Source organism: Tachysurus fulvidraco, chromosome 26, assembly GCF_022655615.1.
Source record: "Tachysurus fulvidraco isolate hzauxx_2018 chromosome 26, HZAU_PFXX_2.0, whole genome shotgun sequence".
Lineage (NCBI taxonomy): Eukaryota > Metazoa > Chordata > Actinopteri > Siluriformes > Bagridae > Tachysurus > Tachysurus fulvidraco.
In genome coordinates this window covers 8,576,828-8,593,323 of record NC_062543.1, presented here as the reverse complement: position 1 = coordinate 8,593,323, position 16,496 = coordinate 8,576,828, and the positions used below count along the sequence as shown (strand labels likewise).

The 16,496-nt window shown below is 38.6% G+C and overlaps 1 long non-coding RNA gene and 1 pseudogene across 1 annotated transcript; both read right to left on the bottom strand.

Annotated features, from left to right (window-relative positions):
* Nucleotides 1–8,063: 8,063 nt before the first annotated feature.
* LOC125140353 lies at nt 8,064–16,069 on the bottom strand. The gene is made up of 4 exons (XR_007139665.1): nt 15,336–16,069; nt 15,071–15,179; nt 9,454–9,635; nt 8,064–8,826 (listed from the first exon to the last, which is right to left on the bottom strand). It is a non-coding gene; the product is annotated as an uncharacterized LOC125140353 (long non-coding RNA).
* On the bottom strand, nt 13,096–14,293 carry LOC113655099 (annotated as a pseudogene).
* Nucleotides 16,070–16,496: the final 427 nt, after the last annotated feature.

Here is a 16,496-nt window from a genome sequence, read left to right as displayed (position 1 = left end):
CAGCAGTGTTAAGACTGTGAATTCCTTTAACATATTCACTGTTCACGGCAAAGCATAAATTAAGAACTCCTTCTTTGTGACAGTGTAGATTTAGTAACATTTACTTGAGATTTTTTTTTACTCATGTAAATTTGTACATTATTATTTGTTAACAACAATGCATTGATATAACAAGAAATATTATACCGTTTTTTTCTGATGAACTATTGTAGGTGTAACAGTTTGGACTGCATGATTTATGCCCTAAAGGTGAACACAGTATAAACCCTGGTTAAGACAATCAATTTCCCAATTTAGGTTCCACAAATTCTGCCAAAACTTTGGGCCAAAACTTGTCACCATTTAGATAAAGTGAGCCCTTACCCAGCATGATAAAATGGGTGCTAGTTTGAGACTTAACTAAAGTAAGTTGGTTTAAAAGTTTCTAGGGAATATATACAAAATGTTACTGGTATATAATACAAAGAGAATGTAGTATTATTTAAACCATTGAGAAAAGTGATAATATGTACCTACAGTATCTATACAGATTATAAGTAGCATCATGTCATGTTTTCATATTAATATTAATAAAGAATTTCATGATCTTTACCTTTTGTTTGTTAAGCATTTGCTTCAAAGTTGGTCAGGTCAATTTTAGGAATCCTAAATTATAATAAATTTATTTGTAGGTGGATGATAATATAATAGATGGAAACTTTGACATCAAGCAAACAAAGCTCAGGGACAAGCAGAGTTGAGCCTTTGCATTTGATACTTACTTGGGAAAAATCCTAGAAGACTACTAAATTTTAATGGTATAAGATGAATTACAAAGTAAGAAAAATGCACAATGGGCAGAGGAATTTAGCCATTTGTTACTGATACTTTTATCATTAATAGCAAATATAAATTAGGAAGTAACCTCACAATAACAGCCCACTTCCTCAGTGCTAGATAATTATAGCTGAAATCTGCTGGAAGGTGGGTCCAACTAGTACAACAAAACATCATAGCATTGTTCACTTTCTTCACCTACTTCACTGGTAAACTAGTGCCACCTAGCTATACTGTATGTGCAATAAGACTACCTGTACCAGAAAATGACAAACCAACTACAAACAAACAAACAAGCCGAGCCCAATGAACTGATTCTTGTCACTCATAACAGTCATGGCTCGTCCACATGGGGAGAAGGGGCGGAAATGTTTAGATCAGCCATTTAACAAATGCTAACATTAACAAAGCTCATTAAAGTCCACATACATTTTATATTCCATTTAAATACTAATTACCTCTTTCAAGTGAACAAAGATTTTCTGTTCATTTTAATTGCAGAAGACTGCACATGATCCAACTTAGCTTAATAGAGTTATCATTAAGTTATTGCTGCTGTTAATGGTCAAAAATGGAAACTCCAAAAAACACTCCTACTGCGGACTCTCTGTCCAATGTTCGCTTTTCATGGGATACAAGCAGATAAGACAGTTAATGGCAGGTTTTATAGATTGGGCCAGTTTTAAAGCAAGTAATCAGAAGCATATCCAGTCACTTTTCACAAAAATCAAAGTGTGTAAGGACAGATATAGGGTTTATGATGTCCAGCACTGTTTTATATATTGCAAAGATGAAGAGCAAAAAGGAGTAATATCTGTACAACAGAAATAGTTGGACTGGATATGTGAAAAGCTGTGAACCTTAAACACAGATGAACAAAGGTACGTCTAAAACAGTTCAAACACAAGCCACTAGACTGTATACTAGATGACTGTTTTATCGAAAATTACTGGCAAATTCAAGCAAACTGATTATTATACTCAAAAAATTCACTAAGCAGTGACATTTAGCATAAGTCAAGTGTGTTAGCCTCTCTCTTAATATATTAACATTGTTTAATTGTTTTATTAACTAATGTAATTCTAACACATCGATATCTCTGGTCATGAGAAACTGCTGACAAGTTACGAAGTTAATTTTTCAAGTTGGGTGGGTATATGTATTTCAAGGTATATGTCAGATCTCAGGCAGTGTCATTTAAGTGAGAGTCTAAGTCAGTGAGCAAGTGAAAGAGGAAACAAGCAAAATAAATAATACTAATAAACTAATTAATTAGAATCTTGTTACATATATCATTAATCATTTAAATATCCATCCCTCTATCCATGTTCTTACACAGGGTTTGAGGAAACTTAGAGCCTCTCCCAAGGGACATGGGGCACCTTGCACAGGGTCCTATCCCATCATAGGGCACAATCCCATGCACACACAAAAGACAATTTAAAGATGTCCACAGCTTACAGTGCATGTCTGGACTGGAGGGGAAACCAGAGTACCCAGAGGAAACTTCCAAAGCCTGTGGAGAACATGTAAACTCCACTCACACACGGCAGATGAGGGAATGCCAACCACTAGAAATACTCAGACAGACAGTAGATTATAAACAGACAGTAGATTAAAAAATGAAGCAAATCTGGTGAGATTTTGTTGCTCATTAATGTGTTTGTTATTAATGAATTATTTCTATCTGAATTTGTAAATAATGATTATCAACTAAGTACAATATTGCATTTTATATTGTTGCTTTTGTTGTTGTAGACTTTATTGTGTTACCACTATAAATACTTGACAAATCCAGTTAAGTTTGATATATTTACCTACAACAAGGATCAGTACAGTTTCACAAAGTTTGTCTCTATGAAGTGACACAATTCGATGCTTTGAAAAAGTCCACACAGACCACTGAGGATTGGTATGCAGTAGAAAATGGCAGAAGCCCATCTGTCCAGCCAAAAGGCCATCTGATTTATGTTTCATGATTGTTGTTGCTGCCACTTTCTATCTTTTATCTTTCTCTCTTCAGTTTCAGTCACAGTGACTGAAAGTAGCTTTGGCTCTCAAAGAGCAATCCATCATCTGCTTAGCATGCCTCATCAACATTGGCTACATTTTCATGCTAACACCAAGGTTGTTTTTTTTAATGTTTCACTGCCATATGGTTGAGGTATATAAAGCAGACCTAATTAAAAATAATAGCATAGCATTTATAACACATACCTTTGTGTGTTTATTAGACACACTGCAAAATCAAATTGGTCTCAGATTGAATTTTAGCAACATCCTGCTTCTGCAATCTAGAAGGGTCATGATTTAATGTTCTATATGTTTATATTGTGCTGGGTGAATTCTATATTACGTGGAAATTCACTATGTGCATCCAAGCAGTAGTACTAATACACCTCGCATGCTGCACCTAACGCAAATCAAACACAAAATATTCATTAGTAATACCATTCTCTGCTTGTATTTTCCATTAATATAACTGTTATAATTGGAAGATATAGTGCAATTAAAGGGATACTTTATTTCATTTTATTTCATCTCTATTCAAGAGATAGTAGATATGTGCTATAACCACAGGTTTTAAACACATTTTACAGCACATTTAGCAGTCAACTACAATCTGTATTAGAAAGGACGTTATTTACATTGACATTATTTACTGTCCAGTGTCCAAATGTGAATAAGGTTCCCTTTTGAGCCTGGTTCCTCTCCAGGTTTCTCATTCATATCCTCTAAGCGAGTTTTTTCTTGCCAGCTTCGCTGAGGGCTTGCTCATTAGGATGCAGGTTAGATACTTTGGGGTCATTGTTAATAGCAGTCTGTCCTTTGAGTCACATTAATGGCATTTCCAAATCATGTTACTTCCACCTCCGTAGAGTTGCTCGTCTCCACCCACACCTCACCTCACAAAATGCTTCCATTCTTACACATGCGCTGGTCACCTCTGGCATCAATTACTGTAATTCACTCTTCTCTGGCCTACCACAAAAGCTTCTTCACAAACTACAGCTTATTCAGAACTCAAACTCCATCATGCATCACATGCATTACCCCTCCCTTCAACAAATCCACTGGCTCCAGACTGAACACTGTATTGATTTTAAGATTCCTTTCCTCAATTTTAAAGCTCTTCATAATCTTGCTACACCAAACCTCTAATATCTTATACAGTTTTACACTCCCTCCCATACTCTCCACTATTCCTCATCAAGGCTCCTCATTACACCTTCGGCCCATTTAACCACCATGGATGCTAGAGCATTTACAGTAGTCATGCCTCTCCTCACATCTGGAATTTTCTTCCAGAAAACATCCCTGATCTCTTACCCCATTCAAAACATGACACAAAAGTTATTTATTCAGAAGTGCTCATTCCACATGATCTTAGGATGCACTTAAATCTCCTCAAATGTTATTATTTAATGTTAGATAAATATATATATTTTTCAGAAAAAACAGTTTACTCATAATGAAATTCTAAGGGCAGTTGCTACATTCTGTTGCTGTATAAATAAAAGAATGAGACAAACATAAGAAAACTTCACATTGAAGCTTTCAAGCAAGCAGCCAACTTTCCAAAATAAAAGGTCTTTCTGGTTATGTGGGATTTCTAAATGTTTTCTTAAAGGCACATTAACTTAATGTTGCTCACACAACTTTTAATTCTTCCCTCAAAACTGTTCACATCTCATTAAAAAAATTAGGAATTCATGAAATAATAACAAAACATTTCAGCTCCCAATAGACATCCATAACAAAGTTGAAAAAAGGGTTTTATTTTTTTTAATTATAAATTGAAAGGAAACCAAAACTACTGTTTGTTGCACATATGCAACAGATGTGTGCTGATAATATGCAGTATATCAATATAATAAACTATTCATTTAATCTGAAATTCAGTACTGGTTGCATAGAAGAAATATGCAACATTTACTCCATGGACTCAATTAGAATGGATCACATAACAGCATTATTGCAGAAAAAAACAAAATGGCATTTGAATTTGAAAAAAAAAAGGCATCAATGAATGCTGTGAGTTGAGCCTAAAAACTGCATCTAACCCAAAATGCCATCACTCACTCAATGGGGCCTTCGTCTGCCATCCTCAGTTCACAGCACAGCTAGCTGATTCAATTAATGTTCTTTCCTTCCCTCTGCTCCACCGCAGTTTAATAGCGATTCTATACCAAGCTCCCTCAATGTTCCATGAAATTGGCCCAGATTGCAGCGTCGTTTAATTAAGGCAATCCTTGTTGCGTTGAAATTGCTTCTCATGTAATTATTTGTCTTCTTCTCCACTTTCAGTGGTTTCTTTTTAAACCTTTACTACACCTTTCTTCCACAACTAGCACAACAGTAAAGAAACTACATTCTCATGAAGCAAGTACTGTTCATTTTTGTTTTACTTTTTTCACAGTTTAAACTCTTGCACTCTTGCCACTGGGCTGCATCCTTAGGATCTTTATTTAAGCAATTTATTAATTGTTTGTTGTACAGTACCATGTAAGTTTCATTGTACAGTAGGGTAGGAATGTTTTTTCTTTAACAATTGGCACTTTATAATTAAGTTTGAGTGGCTAATTTTCCCCAGCCCCAGCACTAGCTCTGAACCAGCACCCGGTTCTTTTTTGGTGGAAAAGGGGTATTAGTGATGTACAAGCTTTGTTTACTCCCCTTAGCACCACTGACAGTTCCCCTGAGTCCATCATACGTGCTGTGGGTGATATCCTGGAAAGGACGGTAAAGCATCCCAGTGACGGCAGTGCATACTGCCGCTTGCGGCCGTTTTTAGCCATAGTTCCCACCCCATGGGAGAGGAGAATATGGAAAACTGGATGCCAGGCTTATGATAGCAGGGTGCGAATGTTTTGAAAAAGAAAAACGACACATTATTGTTGAAAGCCTACAAGGTTCTGCGTTGGAAATTGTAAGAGTTGTTTGGTTCTCTAATCCTGAGGCAAGTGCAGTGCAGTATTGGAAGTGTTAGAGAGCACATTTGGATCCTCTGAATCTGGTGAGGACTTGTATTTCAAGTTTCATCTCATGTGCCAGAGAAATGGAGAGACCCTGTCTGAATTCCTAAGAAGGGACGAGAAGACCCTCAGCAAAGTATTAGAACGTGATTGATTGCCTCCAGGACTTGAATGAATTGAACTGTTATTTTGAGGTGCAGTAAACTCCTACATGATGTTGCTCCAGTTGAGTCTAAGTGAGAGGAAAAACAACCCACCTTCTTTCCTGAACTTGTTAAAGGAGATTTGTGAGGTGGAAGAAAATTAACCACCCCATCACAAAAAGATTGCTAAAGCCAAGGCCATTCAATAACTTAAGGCAGATATTCAAGAATTGCGAACACAAATATGCAAACATGATTCCAAAACATTGTTTGCTTCATCCCTGGTAATTAAACCAAAAGAAAAGCAGGTTGTGCAATAAAACAAACAAGCAATTCTGAAGTCCAAGCGTTAAGAAAACAGGTTCACCATTTGCAACAGCAGTTGGCAAGTATGAGTGTCAGCTCTACTCACCTTCTCTCTTAGTTTCCAGAGCATAAGCTGAAACCCTCCTTGGTTTTCATGTCTTTGAAAGGCAGATCATAAAAAAACAAAAATGACTACTTCTGCTACAGATGTGGAGAAGACGGCCATATTGCAACCAAATGCCAAGCTCCACCAAATTCTGATCAAGTTATTCAGTTCTGCCAGTCCCAAGTCCGGAGCATAGAGCAAATTGTTTCTACAACCGCCCATTTGAGTGCCACAGAACAACGTTACACTGTTCATCAGCTGGAGTTTTTGGCACTCAAATGGGCAGTTGTAGATAAGTTCCATGACTACTTGTACAATTTGGAAGGGAGGCTCGTCTGTCAGTGGAACTGTGTTTTGGGACTGCACTTCGTGGAGTAGGAGCAAGTAACCATCGGCAATATGTCGAACAGATGAAATCAGAGTTGCAGAGAGCATATCAGTTAGCAACCAAAACTGCCTTGAAAAGTAAAAAAAAAGGGAACAAACGGTTGTACAACAAAGTGAAACTGCAGACACTAGCAGTGGGAGATAGATTAAAAATGCTGATTAAAAATCTGGCATGGAACGGAAAGCACAAAGTGAAAGTGAAAGTGACGTGACATACGGCTAAGTATGGTGAACCATACTCAGAATTCGTTCTCTGCATTTAACCCATCCAAAGTGCACACACACAGCAGTGAACACACACACACCGTGAACACACACAGCCATTAATGCTGCGGCGCCCGGGGAGCAGTTGGGGGGTTCTGTGCCTTGCTCAAGGGCAATTAACAGGCCTTTAAGACTGATTCATTGTTTTTACAACCGCCCATTTGACTGCCACAGAACAACGTTACACTGTTCACCAGCTGGAGATTTTGGCACTCAAATGGGCGGTTGTAGATAAGTTCCATGACTACTTGTACAATTTGCACAATTTGTGGTGAAGACTGACAACAATCCACTCAACAATCCACTACTGTATATTTTGTCCTCTGTCAAGTTGAGTGTGACAGGTCATCGTTGGTTAGCCGCTTTATCTACTTACAACTTCAGTTTGCAGTACAAACCAGGAAGATGCAACATCGATGCGGATGTACTATCCCGTTCCCCATGTGAATAAAGCACTGGTTCTAAATGGGAGGAAATACCCAAATGGGAGGAAATACCTGGAATAAAAGCTATGTGTCGGTTAGCTGTGACAGCAGAAAGTGAGGAGTCCTCCTTTAGACTAGTAGACCAACTAGGTGTTTCACCTCAGAGTATTCCGGAGGCTTTCGCTTGTCCCACAGCTTTTGGTATTGGGCATATGGAACAGTTGACTAGTGCTGAGTTAAGGAAAACCTAAGAGGAGGATTCCGTAATTATTGATGTAAAGTGAGAGGTGGAATCTGGGAAAATACTTACTGTCACTAAGAGTTCTGATGTAACCATTCTTTTACTACAATGTCAAGGACCTAAGTTGATGATCCAGAATCAACTTCTGTACCATGTCACCAAAAATTAACACATACACCGTGAACACACACCCGGAGCAGTGGGCAGCCATTAATGCTGCGGCACCTGGGGAGCAGTTGGGGGGTTCTGTAGAGAGACAGCCCAGGCCAGAGAGTGATGTGCAGAATGGATCTGTTGTGAAGGAGGACACTGTTCACCATGAAGGTGAATTAGATAGATCCCCTGCAGAGTTTGCTGGGCCAGCATTCACTGAAGAAGGCCATGAAGAACTACTGATTTACCATTAAAGTGTAGATAAGTAATCTCATGTCATGAGATGTTTAGCAGGGGGAGCATGTAACCCACTAGAATATCATTCTAGAATGTAGTGGGTTATATCACTTCATTTATTTATTTTTTTAAGGTTAACATTTTCTATACAGAGCCGCAGAATATGTGCTTGTGTCTTCAACCCTGTAAAACCCAAATATTGAAAAAAATAAGCAAAAAATTATTTGACCTCTCATACATTGTTTTAGGAGGCCTCTGGTGTAGAAATTAAAGGTTTTTCAAATGTTTTACATTGTAGTAAGTTTTTACGGAAATGTTGTAATATTGCAACGTTGGGCTCTGCTAGGAGCAGAATTTCTGTATTTGTACTCACTTTGTCTGAACAGATATACAGAGCATTTAAGCATTTATTTGCAGGGTTGATTGCTTACTTTGCCCCAACAGTATATATCATGAGTAATAACCACACAACATTTTTTGCATTGATTAATGTAAATATTGAAAAAAATATATTTAGAAAACTCCTTTTCAGCCAGCGATATCTGTCATGGGGAAAGGTGTATTCCTTTGGTTGGGCTTGATGTCCACATCCTCATTGGCTGGGCAGTCAATGGGTTGGTGGTTTTCTTTGTCCATTGGACCTGCATCTTCATTCTCTGAGTCACTTGCATCAGTGTCATCTGAGTCCATTTCAAAATCTCTCTCTCCATTTTGGACTGCAGCAATCACATTCTGCATAGTGAATAGCTGACCTTTCTGCACTGGTGGCATTCTGAAATGGAAAAAGTAAAAATAAATAAATAAATAAATTAGTGAATAATACATATGGGTCTTATATTGTAGTAGATACAGTAAACTGAAAGAATAGACTGATTGAAAGATAGATCTAAGTATTATCTAACAAAGTATTATCAGTTCAATGCAAATGCTAATCAATATTCCACTACTACATTCAAACAATACTCTCCGGATGGCCTATTATGCTCTCTACTTATAATACTTAAAGGAACACATGCATCTCCCCATATCACAGGTTCTTATTCAAGACCATTTACACCTGTCCCTGAACAATGCAACAGGCATCACCCCAAAAAATCCAGAACATTTAGAGCCTGCTTTTTTATCTCCTAATGCTATAAACTGCTACTTGGGCAACACTCATGTGAATGCCATTTTTGTATTAAATTTGTTTGGGGTGTACATGTGGAAAATGTGCTTTTGTAAACCCCTCCCACTCAGCAATATGATAGAGGTAAGATGATGAAGAATAAAAGCGTCTATACTAATTGAGCTGAGAGCTTGTGGAGAAAAAACATGATTGCTAGTAAATAGTGCGCATAGACTAGAACAGACTGTGCTTCAAGCTATCCAAAAAGAAATAAAACCTGGACAAACTGACAGAAATCTGAGAGTGCTCCTTGAATGATGGTTCCGAGGGATACCGGATATTGCTCCATATCACCGCTAGGTCTGGGGTTCCTCTGGCTGCGTTGGAGTCTAACCCACATCGGCTGCACATGACGGAGCAGGGCGAGGATCAGCACAAGCTCTAACATGGGTTTAGCGACCATTTCACACTTTCTAAAAGGAATTCAGGTACGTTAGTTTATTTTTGCACTACATTTGGTAGAGTAAAGAGGCCATTGCATTGTTTTACAGCTACTACCTACCCAAGCCACGACTCAGGCCTGCTACTGGGGGTTATGGTGAGTGTGTGTGGGCCCAGACTGTTTAATATTTGCTATACCCTGTTATTCAGCATACTTTAGAACTGTGAGTATTCAGAGTAATGTTATTTTTGTAGATTTAAAGTAATTTCCCTTTAAATGTGTTAATCTGTTCAGAAACTAGTTTCATTAAGTCTGTAAACAGATTATCCACTTTCTCAGTTTTGTTTATTTAAACTATTTTGATACCATTTTATCTTTATATCTATATATCTTGTTACTTGAGCTTTATTATTTATATATACAGTTCTTGAAGGGTGGGCAGGGGAACACCAATAATCCTTTTTAGCAGTTCAAACCATTTTCTGCAGTCTTCTGATGTCTGATTTTGTAGCTGAGCCAAACCAGACAGTTATTGGTGTGCCCAGAATAGAAGATGGCCGAGTGGAACTGTAGTCTCCAGTGGTTATGGCCTTGTGAGCTAACTTAGAAACCCTTTTGTGTTTTTGGTAACTAGATAGACTGTACTGTAAATGGACAATTATTACAGAATTATTACTCTCTCTCCGTAACTTTTTTCTTTGTTTTTTGTGTTCTTTTCTCCAACCTAAATAAATTCACAATCTGTGACCCAGCTTGCACCAAAATGCGGTAACTCAATAGCTAGCTAGGAATATCAAGAATACTCCCCAGGTGCTGCTGAAATTTTGGAGAGACTCACAGGTCACTGCGATCCCTCTCCCTGATTCCGGCCGCAACGCTCAAAGCCAGCTCAACAAGCTGATGGTGGAGGACGACTTTGAGGCTTTCGTGGACACTTTTTAGCCCACTGTGCACCAGGAGCACTGGCCGATGCGAGATTGAGCCAACATGCTGGCCCTGCTACCCACTGGAGATGCCCAACTGCCCTATTATGCCATGGACTATGACCTGGTGAAGCATTAGATCCTTGTCTGCTGTGGCCGGTCTCCAGTAAAGTGGCAGTATGACCCTGTGGGCAACCCGCGATCCAAGATGGATGAGCTACTACCAATCTTCAGGTGCTGGTCCTGTTCATGCAGGGTCTAGCCGACAAGGAGCGAAAGGCTGAGGGGCTGAAGGGACCCGCTAACCCCAAGGAGTTCCTGAATGCGCTGGAATGCACCATGGCCAGGGCAAATTTACCCGTCCCTCTGCACCTGGCACACACACATCCTCTGGGGGCACCTGGGCCCAAAAACACCTTAAAGAAACTGCTGGACCGGTTCACATGGCCTGGCATGAAAGCGGAGGTCCTGCCGTGCCTGACCCCAGTGTCAGCAGGCCTTCCCTCAGAAACCTGCAACAGTGCCCCTCATCCCCTCGTGCTAGAGGATCGGCATGGATCTTGTCGGGCTGCTGCTAAAGTCAGAACTGAGCCTGGAGTACATTGGGAAGAACTGCCATCCCCTACAGATCCATCTGTCTCCGACTTGCACCAATTATGAAAGCACACCTGGAGGAGGCTCAGCGGGTACAGAAAGCTTATGATCGCCCGACCTAGCACCTGAATTCCAGCTGGGAGACCAAGTTATTAAATGTTAATCGTTACCAACGCCGTCTGCAAATTCTTAGCAAAGTGGCAGGGCCAATAACACAGTCCTCGGGCGGGTCGGCCATGTCAACTATAAGCTGCAGAAGCCAAATAAGCAAGCTGACACTCAGATATACTGTATCACATCAACCTATTGAAGAAATGGATTTCTTCAGAGTCCCCCCCCCCCCCCAATGGACAACTTTGGCTAACATTACATTTGAGATAACACCACAACAAACACAGAAGTGCTGAAAGCAATGTGGCAGTTACCACATTTTTCTGTAAAGGATCCCTGTTTAAATGCAGTTTTTAAGGAACTTTGAGTTAACATGATATGGGTCTAATTTTTGCACTGTGCACCAGTGCAAATATCCCCCAGGCTTTGTAAACTGTGGTATTCTTAATTTTGTTGTACATTTTATATTAATGGAAAAACAGATTGTGAATTCCCAACCACTTACAGTATAATGACACTTAATAACAGGTAAAATTCTTGGAACATCTGATATCAAAACAAGGAAAAACATAGAAGAAACCGGAGTTGTGGCCATACAAAACTTTCTAAAACAAAGCCTAAAACAAAGAATTAACGTATGGCATGTTTAGGAATATGTTCTTATTGCAGAACATTTATATATATTTATGCAATCCTTGAGGTACCCATGAGTGCAATGTTTCATGGGCATGTGGTAGCCTAGTGGTTAAGGTGTTGGGCTACCAATAGGAAGGTTGTGAGTTCGAACCCAGGTCCACCAAGCTGCCACTGTTGGGCCCCTGAGCAAGGCCCTCAATTGCTAAGCTGTATTAAAAAAACTGAGATAATGTAAGTCGCTAGATAAGGGCGTCTGCCAAAAGCTGTAAACATTGTAGAATAAAATGTAATTACTCTATAGCCAGCACAGTGGTTGAGAGATAATGTCAAGAGGGAATGCTGTACTGTACTAAACCCTGCAACCCTTCTTTCACAGAAGTTGATGAGGAACAGCACAATTGCCTAGACTTGTAAATAAAATTTGCAGGTCCGATTTGCAGGAGATGCTATCATAGATTCCAGACCTTTCTGGATGGATCAGCCTTCAGAAACCAGAAAATAGTCCATAGCTATGTAAGAGATGCAGTAGTCACACAATATGAAATAGTGAAAGCTGAATTACTAGCAGGACTTCTCTCTGCACAAGCAGAGTTAATTGCTCTAACAGACACATGCAAATTCAAAGGCAAAAATACTAGCATTTCTCTTTTTTTAGGCACAAAAAAAAACACTTTCAATTAACTAAATGTTTCTTTGCTTAAATTTTTATTCAAATTGTAAACCCAGATTTCATTTGTGATTAAACTCAAAGGATTCAATATTTTAAACAAGGAATTAGACCTCAGGAATTAGACCTAAATTAAAACAATAGCCCCATCTGCTGGATAAAAATACCTAATGTCCTTACTAAATAATTCTGAAATCATACAAGTGCAGCTTTCATGTGCAAACATACTTGTAATAATGGTAGCCAAGAAAGGCTGCACAGCATTGTTTGAACAAATATTCATATTTTTTTCATTCTTATTTATAAAAATACTATTATTGTATTACTGAGTAACAAATCTATTAAGAATAATTATTACCCAGAATGTATTATTTATAAAATAATTATTGAGAATCATTGACAACTAGACACTAAACTGCTGATTTAGTTAAAATAAAAATAAGCACAGGGAGAGCAAAGTTGCCAAAGTTAAACATTTAATAAAACATTTGAAAGTACAAAGGCTCAGTTGATAATTGTTAACTTTTTACATGGAAATTGTGAAAATAAGAGCAAAGAACAAAATTAACAGATCTTTATGCCAACTCCTTTTCTGCCTCTTCCTCAAACTCACCCTCTTCTACAGATGGTACACAGACACCAGGTCATTTCTGCCTCTGTGAACTCCATCCCATCCATTCATTCTGCTGTGTACCAATGCAGGAAAGCCTTTCTTCTGAACATAGCTGTGAATTGCTCAGAGATGCGTTTGAACAGCTCCTGGATGGCCGTGCTGTTGCCAATGAAAGTGGCAGCAATTTTAATCCCTCTTGGTGGGATGTCGCATACAGCAGTTTTGACATTGTTTGGGTTCCACTCTACAGAATAGCTGCTGTTTTTGTTATGTACATTGAGGATCTTCTCATCAACCTCTTTCATTAGACATGCGGCCTCGGAAGATAGCAGCTACAGTCAGATAGCGGCCATGGCGTGGGTCACACGCTGCCATCATATTCTTGGTATCAAGCTTCTGCTGTGTTAATTCGGGGACGGTGAGTGCACGGTACTGCTGGCTCCCTCTGCTGGTGAGTGGGGCAAAACCAGGCATGAAGAAGTGCAGACGAGAGAAGGGCACCATATTGACAGCCAGGTTTCGCAGGTCATCATTGAGCTGTCCCGGAAAACAGAGGCAGGTGGTCACACCACTCATGGTGGCAGACACAAGATGGTTGAGATCACCATAAGTAGGAGTTGTGAGCTTTAAAGTACGGAAACAAATGTTATAAAGTGCTTCATTGTCAATAAAATATGTCTCATCAGTGTTGTCCACCAGTTGGTGTACAGACAAAGTGGCATTGTAGGGCTCCACCACAGTGTCTGAGACTTTAGGAGATGGTACAACACCGAAAGTGTTCATGATGCGCTCAGGAAACTTCCCACGGATCTTACTTACTACTATACTATACATTTCAGATATACTTTTAGGAACTTTGAAACACTTTAAAACCTCAAATAAGTTCTGTACTTTAGTTGTGGCCTACATATCTAAAAATGCATTTTGCTAGGTAAACCTGAATCCTCAGCCAGTATTCATCCACTCTTCTACTTATGAGCATAAACACCCCCCATGTGGTCCAGGTACAAATTAATAATTAAAATGTGCAAATATGGCACAATATTATTTTAAGGTGGATATTTTATATCTGTATCCATCCATCCAGACATGCATTCAGTTCAAGTTTCATTCCAGTTTCATTATTTCATTAGCACTTAAAAATGTGTTTGTAAAGATTATATATATATATATATATATATATATATATATATATATATATATATATATATATATATATATATATATTACAGATGAACAAGAGAGATGAAAAGATTTTTGGGTCCAAAAATAATAAAAACTTTGGTTCATCTTGATTGCTCAAAAACTCAGTGGGTAATACCAAATCTCTCAATTCTCTTTGGAAACAAATATGTGCATGACCCCAGGTTGCCAAAAGGGGCATTATGTATGCTGCCACAATATTAAATTACTGCAATGAAGGACTTAAATTTAATATATAATAGAATGAACTCAATTCAGAGTGATACAGCATGGAAATTGTGTATTAGACTTTGACAGGCTACAAATGTCAGAGCAGTGAAATTACTGGGGAGAGAAGGGGAAAATACCAATTTACACCCATTTTAGTAGTAATTTCATGATTAGTTCAATTTTGCAAAATGTTACAAAGGAGATAAGCAGACAAATATAAAGGTTAAGCTTTCATTTTTGTCTTTTTAACTAAACCTCTAAGAAGAATTTATATACATCTATAAAATATGTATATTTTCACTCACCAAAGACAAAGTTGTCTGGTCTGAAATCTTGGCCAAAATGACCAGATCTTACAGAGTCCATGGTCCAAGTCTATGAGTACAGCCCGAGGAACATACTTTCCACTTATAGCACCACAGTATATATTTTCATTATGGTCAATCAAGGTATAAATTAAACCTTAACCTTATATTACAAATGGTGTTGCAATGAATAGCCAGATTTACCAGTGGCTTCGTTGTAAAACACGTTAATCCGCTCCAGCTGCAGGTCGCTGTCACTGTGGTAGGTGCCGGTTGGGTCGATTCTGTGCTCATCACTGATCACCTCCCAAAACTAAAATTACATCAAATTAGATCAGTATTACTCACAATTTACTCAACTTTGTTAGTCTGAGCATTTTCCTGGTAATCATGCATAGCCCAAAGGAAGCTATCATCTACAAATAATTTAAACAATTAGCAGTAATCAACAGAAATCGTGAAGGTGTACCTGGTATAAATAGTATCTTGACTGGTCCTGCTGTGAAGTGGCACACAATAAATTGAGAACATTTTTAGTCTTGCCCATGCTATTACAAGAAGCTGGCATTGTTGGCAGGATTATGTGCCTTAGGGCAGCGATGGGAACTCCTTAACCGCACGATTGGCTCAGTGTGAGAGAGGACTTCTGAATACACTGTGAGCCACCTCGATGTCGGAATCGGAACAAATGGACGTGAGGAAGATGAGAAATTTAGTTCACGAAATGTGTAAATTGTAAGAGTTTGATTATAGGAAAATGGTAATTAAGATTCTGTACAATAATAATTAGATTTTATCAAATTTGAATAAAAAATAATATTATAATAATGGTTGTATAATTAGAGTTAGGAACCTAGACAGGCAGCTGGGATTAAGTGCGTTAGGTATCTTGTTTGTTTAGATAAAAAAGGGCTGACACGCTCAAAATAGAGAATCGAGAGCAAAAAGTTCAGGGAAGAAAGAAAATAAAGAAAAAGGCCAACAAGAAATAACAAGTAAAAGAGAAGTAAAACAGGCTTTCTGACACAGAGACTGCCAATATTACACTGAAAGAGTCATGGGCAACAGTTAATTATTAACTGTAAAAAACAGTTTATTATTAATCTTATTTTTCTGGAACATGCTAGGGACAAAACAACAACTGAGCATCATAGCCACATGTCATGGCTTTCACCAAAAAAATTTCACGTCAAAAGACCCAAAAATGGATTTTATATGAATATTTTTCTACGGCCATGGTCGTCGGGTGCAGCGTTTTTGCGTACTTGTTTACTATATAACTTTGAAATAAAAGGCTGCATGCTCAGTCTGAAAGGCCTTAAACAAGCATAGACTCTCTCTCTATCACTCTGGTGTGAAAACAGGCCTGTAACTTGACACCCTGAGCTGTGAGAGGGACAAAAGGTCAGGGATTACGCAAGAATTCCATTGCGCATCCAGTTCACGCAGACACAGTCAAAGAACATACGGCATGCCGCATAGCGTTGGAATCTTCTGCTTATTGGCTAAACAGCTGTATAGGTCCCAGCCCATTTCATTGCTATTGGAAGGAGTAATTGTCAGTCAAAGGCGGGATCCCAAAAAATTAGGTCATGCCACCATTGGCTTCTCAGCCGTCTATCTCTGCCAT